Below are 7500 nucleotides of genomic sequence, written 5' to 3' on the forward strand. Positions count from 1 at the left end.
ACAGGTCACCCACCTCCACCCATCTCCACCCACCTCCACCCCCTCCACCAACCTCCACCCCTCCACCCACATCCACCCCTCCACTCAACTCCACAGTCAGTGAACAGTCAGTGAACAGTGAGATTATGAGTGAACACAAGGAGTTCCCAGTCACTGTGCACATGCAGTAAATGGAGGTGGGTGGAGGTACCTCCACCCACCTCCATTTACTGCATGTGCACAGTGACCCCCACCCACCTCCATTTACTGCATGTGCACAGTGACTGGGAACTCCTTGTGTTCACTCATAATCTCACTGTTCACTGACTGTTCACTGACTGTTCACTGTCTATTCAGTATCTGTTCACTGTTCACTGTCTGTTCAGTATCTGTTCACTGTCTGTTCAGTATCTGTTCACTGTCTGTTCACTGTTTATTCACTGTCTGTTCACTGTTCACTGTCTGTTCACTGTCTGTTCACTGTCTGTTCAGTATCTGTTCACTGTCTGTTCACTGTCTGTTCAATATTTGTTCAATGTCTGTTCACTGTTCACTGTCTATTCACTGTCTGTTCACTGTTCACTGTCTGTTCACTGTCTGTTCAGTATCTGTTCACTGTCTGTTCACTGTTCACTGTCTATTCACTGTCTGATCACTGTTCACTGTCTGTTCACTGTCTGTTCAGTATCTGTTCACTGTCTGTTCACTGCTCACTGTCTATTCACTATCTTCACTGTTCACTGTCTATTCACTGTTCACTGTCTGTTCACTGTTCACTGTTCACTGTCTGTTCACTGTCTGTTCACTGTCTGTTCAATGCCTGCTGTGCTTTGTGGATTAAAGTGGGCAACCGCAGCAGACTTTAGAGGTCCCTGTGCAAAATAAGCAGACACACATACACACACACACACACACACACACATACACACACACACACACACACACACACACACACACACAGAGCAGTGTCTGGAGAGATCCATAAACGTAGTCAACAAATGGCTCTTTATAAACGAGGTGTGTGCGGCAGGGCTCCCTCCCTCTCTCCCTCCCTCCATCTTCCTCTCTTCCCCTTTCCCTCTTTATTCATTGCTCCCTCTCTTCTTTTCTCTCTCTCTTTTCTCTCACTTTCGTCTCAGTTCATTTCCCTTAATGACCAATTAATGTAATGAGTGCAGATTAGAGGAGGGACTGGCATACTTCTCAGAGAAGGACTGAACGGCACACACACACACACACACACACACACACACACACACACACACACACACACACACACACACACTTCATCAAGGCCTTAAACACTCCACTTAATCGCCAGATGCTATTTCATTATTGAACTTGTATATAATTTCAAGAAGTTATATTTTCTGTGTCTTTTACACACACACACACACACACACACACACACACACACATGCATATATATATATATATATATATATATATATATATATATATATATATATATATATATATATATATATATATATATATATATATATATAAAATGGGATTTTTTTGTTCAACTAATTGAAAATGACTTCTGGCTAATTTATACCCAGAATGCTTCTTTTTACCCATACTGCTCCCTTTTTGCCCAGAATGCTAAATTATAGCCAATGAACCGCAGGTGTCTGGGCCATCACACATAAGATGAGCCAATCAGATAAGACAGAACATGAGTTAACGAGGGGAGACATTGCTCCCATATTTCTGCTGCATTATGCTCTCCTACACACACACACACACACACACACACACACACATTGTTTTTCTACGTAGTCATGTCGGTCAGTGTCCAGTAACCCACCTCCCAGGGTCTGGATCACACTACTCCTACTGCACTAAAACAGAAACACACACAGACATATCAGACAACCACCCTCACGCACACACACACACACACACAGACAGATGCAGACGGCTCAACCCAAACAGACACTCAGAGGGTTGTTGGGCAGACACAGTCGGGGGTGGGCGGTGGGAGATCTCTGACAGCAACGATTATACCAGGAAGTGTGTTTCATCAGCCATTCAGACGACTGTAACAGGAGCCGTAAATCAATGGAGCACCAATTATGACACAACACCAGGCAGTAGGAGAGTAGGGGATTAGCCCCAGTGATTAGAGAGAGAGGGGGAGGGTGGGTGAAAGTGTGAGAGGGATAGAGAAAGAGGGAAAGAGAGTGAGAGATAAATTGGTGGAAGAAGAGATAACTGTGTCCTGCAGGGAAAGATCTGAATCTTCAACAACATGTTTGCTGAGGATTCTCTCTAAGTATAAGTGAGCGGACGTGAGGGGTTTGTATATGCAGTGATATGTAGTGCTTGTAGTGGCCGTGTGTGTGTGTGTGTGTGTGTGTGTGTGTGTGTGTGTGTGTGTGTGTGTGTGTGCGACTGGGCTCTTATTCCTGGATGGGTCTCGACCCAAGCAGGTGGTCCCTGCTGGAGGTCCCTGATGGAGGTCCCTGCTGGACTCTGGGTTTTCATGGCAGGTGGTGTCAGCAGGTGGTGTCAGATCCTTCTCCAACCACCTCCACCCACCATACATGCAGCACTACAGTGATGTCAACTTCTCACATGCAATCACGACAGAATCTATGATACGGTGAGACACATCTGCAAAGACACATACTCACACACACATGCACACACACACGCACACACACGCTTTACCCTGCCTGTTATGACCTGTACCCTGTTCAGCTTTCATTCTCTTTGACTCATATTAAAGTGGAACAGATGAGGCCATTAAAATCATTAACACAGATCTGAAGTGCGAGTGTGCGTGTGCATGTGTGCACATGTGTGTGTGTGCGTATGTGCATATGTGTGTGTGTGTGTGTGTGTGTGTGTGTGTGTGTACACCCCAGGCACTGCAAGATCTTCTAATGTACTGCATTTACTACAGCTCTTTATCCTGCCTTCACATCTTGAAAGAGAAAGTCTTCTGAAAGTGCATTATATTTATTATTTATACCCAAACATCAGAAAGCAGACTTTCTAATGATCTTTCCCTTCTTCTCTCTTTTTTTCTTTATGTTATGCGTGAAGGTAGCGCAGACTGCAGCGAGCCACGGTTCTGGACCCAGAGGAGACACGACGAGAAGGTTAGAACCGTACTGGAGCGCCATAACACGGCCCCACACATCTGCTTATGTAAGGGACACACACATCAGGAGTGTTCACACACATCCTCTATGCTGCTCTTGTGTAATGTTTCCTCCGTTGTAATTAGCACCTGATAATCAGAAGTGAGACAGGTCTTTGAACAGGAGGGACTATGAAGGAAACAGGGGACGTTGGACGTTGGACGTTGGACTGTGGGCTCATTTGCATGGTCCATTCTGACACGCCCACATTGTGAGGATGACTGGAGATTGGCCAGGCTAGATGAGGCAGGGAGGAGCTTAATTTGATTAAAGAGTCTCTCACACAGGTTCTCTCCTTTAAATGGCGTGACACTGTGTGATGCTGTGTGACTCACTGGACTTCACACGGTCGATACTCACAACCAGTTCTGTGGGAGCAGTACCAGTACTGTTGGTCCCCTGCAGCCAAGCAGGATGATCCAACCCACTACGGTTAGAACCTTCTGGGTGTTGCTCACACTCCCTCCAGGCTGACGGGGTGGGTCAGAATAGAATAGACCGGAAATGGAGGCAGACGCATTTGTTCCTGGATTAATTCAATATTCCGAACACAATGGCTTCTTAACTAATTATAAGCCAATTCTCCATATGGAAAGATGGGGGTGTTGGGGGGGCACAGTTATGAGGATGACGTTTTTGCAATTTCAACTCAATTTTCAGAATCGATTCCACCACGCAGTGTCGAGTCAACATCGTACCGCGTGGAGAACTGACATTAAATCAGCATCGATCGATGCAGACGTGCAGAGGGCAGGCATCCCATAATGCCTTGGGCTCGGCTGAGCTCAAGGCCGTGTTCAGCTGGACTTGTACAAGACTACTCCGCCACACTTTCTGACCACTGTCATTTAAATGCCATCAATCTAATTACGTTTATTAGATTTAGTAGAGTGTACTGCAGTTGTCCTGTGAGATCAAGACAGCATTCAAATAGCTGCGTTCAAATAGCTCCACTTAAACTAACACTACATTACTGTACTACAGTGAGGGTTTACACTGCATTACCGTATTGCAGTGAACGTGCACACTACATTACTGTACTACAGTGAAGCTGTACACCACATTACTCTACTACAGTGAGGGTAAGCACTACATTACTGTACTACAGTGAAGCTGTACACCACATTACTCTACTACAGTGAGGGTAAGCACTACATTACTGAACTACAGTGAGGGTTTACACCATATTACTGTACTACCGTGAGGATTTACACTATATTTCTGTACTACAGTGAAGCTGTACACTATATCACTGTACTACAATGAAGCTGTACACCACATTACTGCACTACAGTGAAGGTGCACACCACATTACTGTACCACAGCGAAGCTGTACATTACATTACTGTAATACAGTGATGGTTTACTCTGCATTACTGTACTACAGTGAAGTGCACACCATATTACTGTAATACAGTGAAGCTGCACACTATATTACTGTACTACAGTGAAGGTGCACACTATATTACTGTACTACAGCGAAGGTGCACACTACATTACTGTACTACAATGAAGGTGCACACTACATTACTGTACTACAATGAAGGTGCACACTATATTAGTGTACTACGGTGAGGGTTTACACCACATTACTGTACTACAGTGAAGTGCACACCACATTACAGCACTACAGTGAAGCTGTACACTACTGTACTGTACTACTCCTGCTGGAATCCACATCTTGGCAGATCTTCGTACTGCTACAGGGCTCTGAACAGAGAGTGTGAACAGTTGGAGAGTCTCCTCGCTGATATGACACAGAGCATGCCCCTATCCAGAGGAACTATCCCGGGAAGAGAGAAAGAACTAGCTGATAACAGGGATTGTGTGTGCTAGGCGTCGGAGAGCCGAGGTGGGGAAAGACACTTTCTTCCTTACTGTGAAATATGGGAATCATTCACATTACAAATACAGAATCAGTGACCCAGTGTGAAGAACCACAAATCTTTTTTATCCCCCTAAAGCGATGCGTTAAGATTTTAAAACATTTGGACGGAGCACCCTCATCATCAGCCACCGTCTATTGCCACGCCCCCTCAGGTAGTGGGTGTTTTGGTCTATTGCCACGCCCCCTCAGGTAGTGGGTGTTTTGGTCTATTGCCACACCCCCTCAGGTAGTGGGTGTTTTGGTCTATTGCCACACCCCCTCAGGTAGTGGGTGTTTTGGTCTATTGCCACACCCCCTCAGGTAGTGGGTGTTTTGGTCTATTGCCACACCCCCTCAGGTAGTGGGTGTTTTGGTCTATTGCCACACCCCCTCAGGTAGTGGGTGTTTTGGTCTATTGCCACGCCCCCTCAGGTAGTGGGTGTTTTGGTCTATTGCCACGCCCCCTCAGGTAGTGGGTGTTTTGGTCTATTGCCACACCCCCTCAGGTAGTGGGTGTTTTGGTCTATTGCCACACCCCCTCAGGTAGTGGGTGTTTTGGTCTATTGCCACGCCCCCTCAGGTAGTGGGTGTTTTGGTCTATTGCCACACCCCCTCAGGTAGTGGGTGTTTTGGTCTATTGCCACGCCCCCTCAGGTAGTGGGTGTTTTGGTCTATTGCCACACCCCCTCAGGTAGTGGGTGTTTTGGTCTATTGCCACGCCCCCTCAGGTAGTGGGTGTTTTGGTCTATTGCCACGCCCCCTCAGGTAGTGGGTGTTTTGGTCTATTGCCACACCCCCTCAGGTAGTGGGTGTTTTGGTCTATTGCCACGCCCCCTCAGGTAGTGGGTGTTTTGGTCTATTGCCACACCCCCTCAGGTAGTGGGTGTTTTGGTCTATTGCCACACCCCCTCAGGTAGTGGGTGTTTTGGTCTATTGCCACGCCCCCTCAGGTAGTGGGTGTTTTGGTCTATTGCCACACCCCCTCAGGTAGTGGGTGTTTTGGTCTATTGCCACACCCCCTCAGGTAGTGGGTGTTTTGGTCTATTGCCACGCCCCCTCAGGTAGTGGGTGTTTTGGTCTATTGCCACGCCCCCTCAGGTAGTGGGTCTATTGCCTCAGCTACTTCACCCCTGTGTGTTATATGTCATTCTGCTCTTCCCTGTCTGTTCAGTGCTGTTTGTATGCCTGCATGCTTCAAGTTGTGCTTTATCTCATGTTTGTGTTATTGTTTCTTAAACCTTTTCACTGGATGCCTGCATTTGCATTATTTTATGAGCATTATACTGGCTTATTAATAATGACTTATCATTAATACTGTTATCATTATTATACCATTATTACCATACTGTTTATTATAATTACTGTTGTTGTAATATGGATAATAATAACAATATGGATATTGAAAATAATCTTGAATATGTTCATTTAAATTTTAAAAGCTGTATTTCAATTCTTTGGTACATTTGCCCAAGAAGGGAAAGGCCAAGGTGGATTTTGTTTCTGTTTTAATATTAATTACATTAATATTGAATAATGTATTTTCACAGTAATATTCAATACTGTATTATTCACAGTAAAATCTAATACTGTATTATTTACAGTAATAAGTAATACTATTTATTTACAATAATATTTAATACTGGTCTCAGGGGATACCTCCACAAACTCCATAGTGTCTCACATTTCTCTCTCTCTATTTCTCACTCTCTGTCTGTATGTCTCTCTCTCTCATTTAAAGTGTGGTGGGTGTAGTAGTGTAGTAGTGCAGTAGTGGATAAAGATTATTATTCTACAGTGAGAGGTGTGGTGGGTGTAGCAGTGTAGTAGTGTAGCAGTGGATAAAGATTATTATTCTACAGTGAGAGGTGTGCTGGGTGTAGCAGTGTAGTAGTGTAGGGTGGATAAAGATTATTATTGTACAGTGACAGGTGTGGTGGGTGTAGCAGTGTAGTAGTGTAGTAGTGGATAAAGATTATTATTGTACAGTGAGAGGTGTGGTGGGTGTAGCAGCGTAGTAGTTTAGGGTGGATAAAGATTATTATTGTACAGTGAGAGGTGTGGTGGGTGTAGTAGTGTAGTAGTGTAGTAGTGGATAAAGATTATTATTCTACAGTGAGAGGTGTGGTGGGTGTAGTAGTGTAGTAGTGTAGTAGTGTAGTAGTGTAGTAGTGGATAAAGATTATTATTGTACAGTGAGAGGTGTGGTGGGTGTAGTAGTGTAGTAGTGTAGTAGTGTAGTAGTGTAGTAGTGGATAAAGATTATTATTGTACAGTGAGAGGTGTGGTGGGTGTAGCAGTGTAGTAGTGTAGTAGTGGATAAAGATTATTATTGTACAGTGAGAGGTGTGGTGGGTGTAGCAGTGTAGTAGTTTAGGGTGGATAAAGATTATTATTCTACAGTGAGAGATGTGGTGGGTGTAGCAGTGTAGTAGTTTAGGGTGGATAAAGATTATTATTGTACAGTGAGAGGTGTGGTGGGTGTAGCAGTGTAGTAGTGTA

General features: G+C 44.7%; 1 protein-coding gene across 18 annotated transcripts in view; it reads right to left on the reverse strand.

Moving 5' to 3' along the window:
- rbfox3b (RNA binding fox-1 homolog 3b) overlaps positions 1–7500 on the reverse strand; it is a 225755-nt gene that overhangs the window by 70911 nt on the left and 147344 nt on the right. The gene's annotated exons all lie outside the window — the stretch shown is intronic.

This window comes from Electrophorus electricus, chromosome 6 (assembly GCF_041902795.1).
Source record: "Electrophorus electricus isolate QZ-2024a chromosome 6, ASM4190279v1, whole genome shotgun sequence".
NCBI classification, from domain to species: domain Eukaryota; kingdom Metazoa; phylum Chordata; class Actinopteri; order Gymnotiformes; family Gymnotidae; genus Electrophorus; species Electrophorus electricus.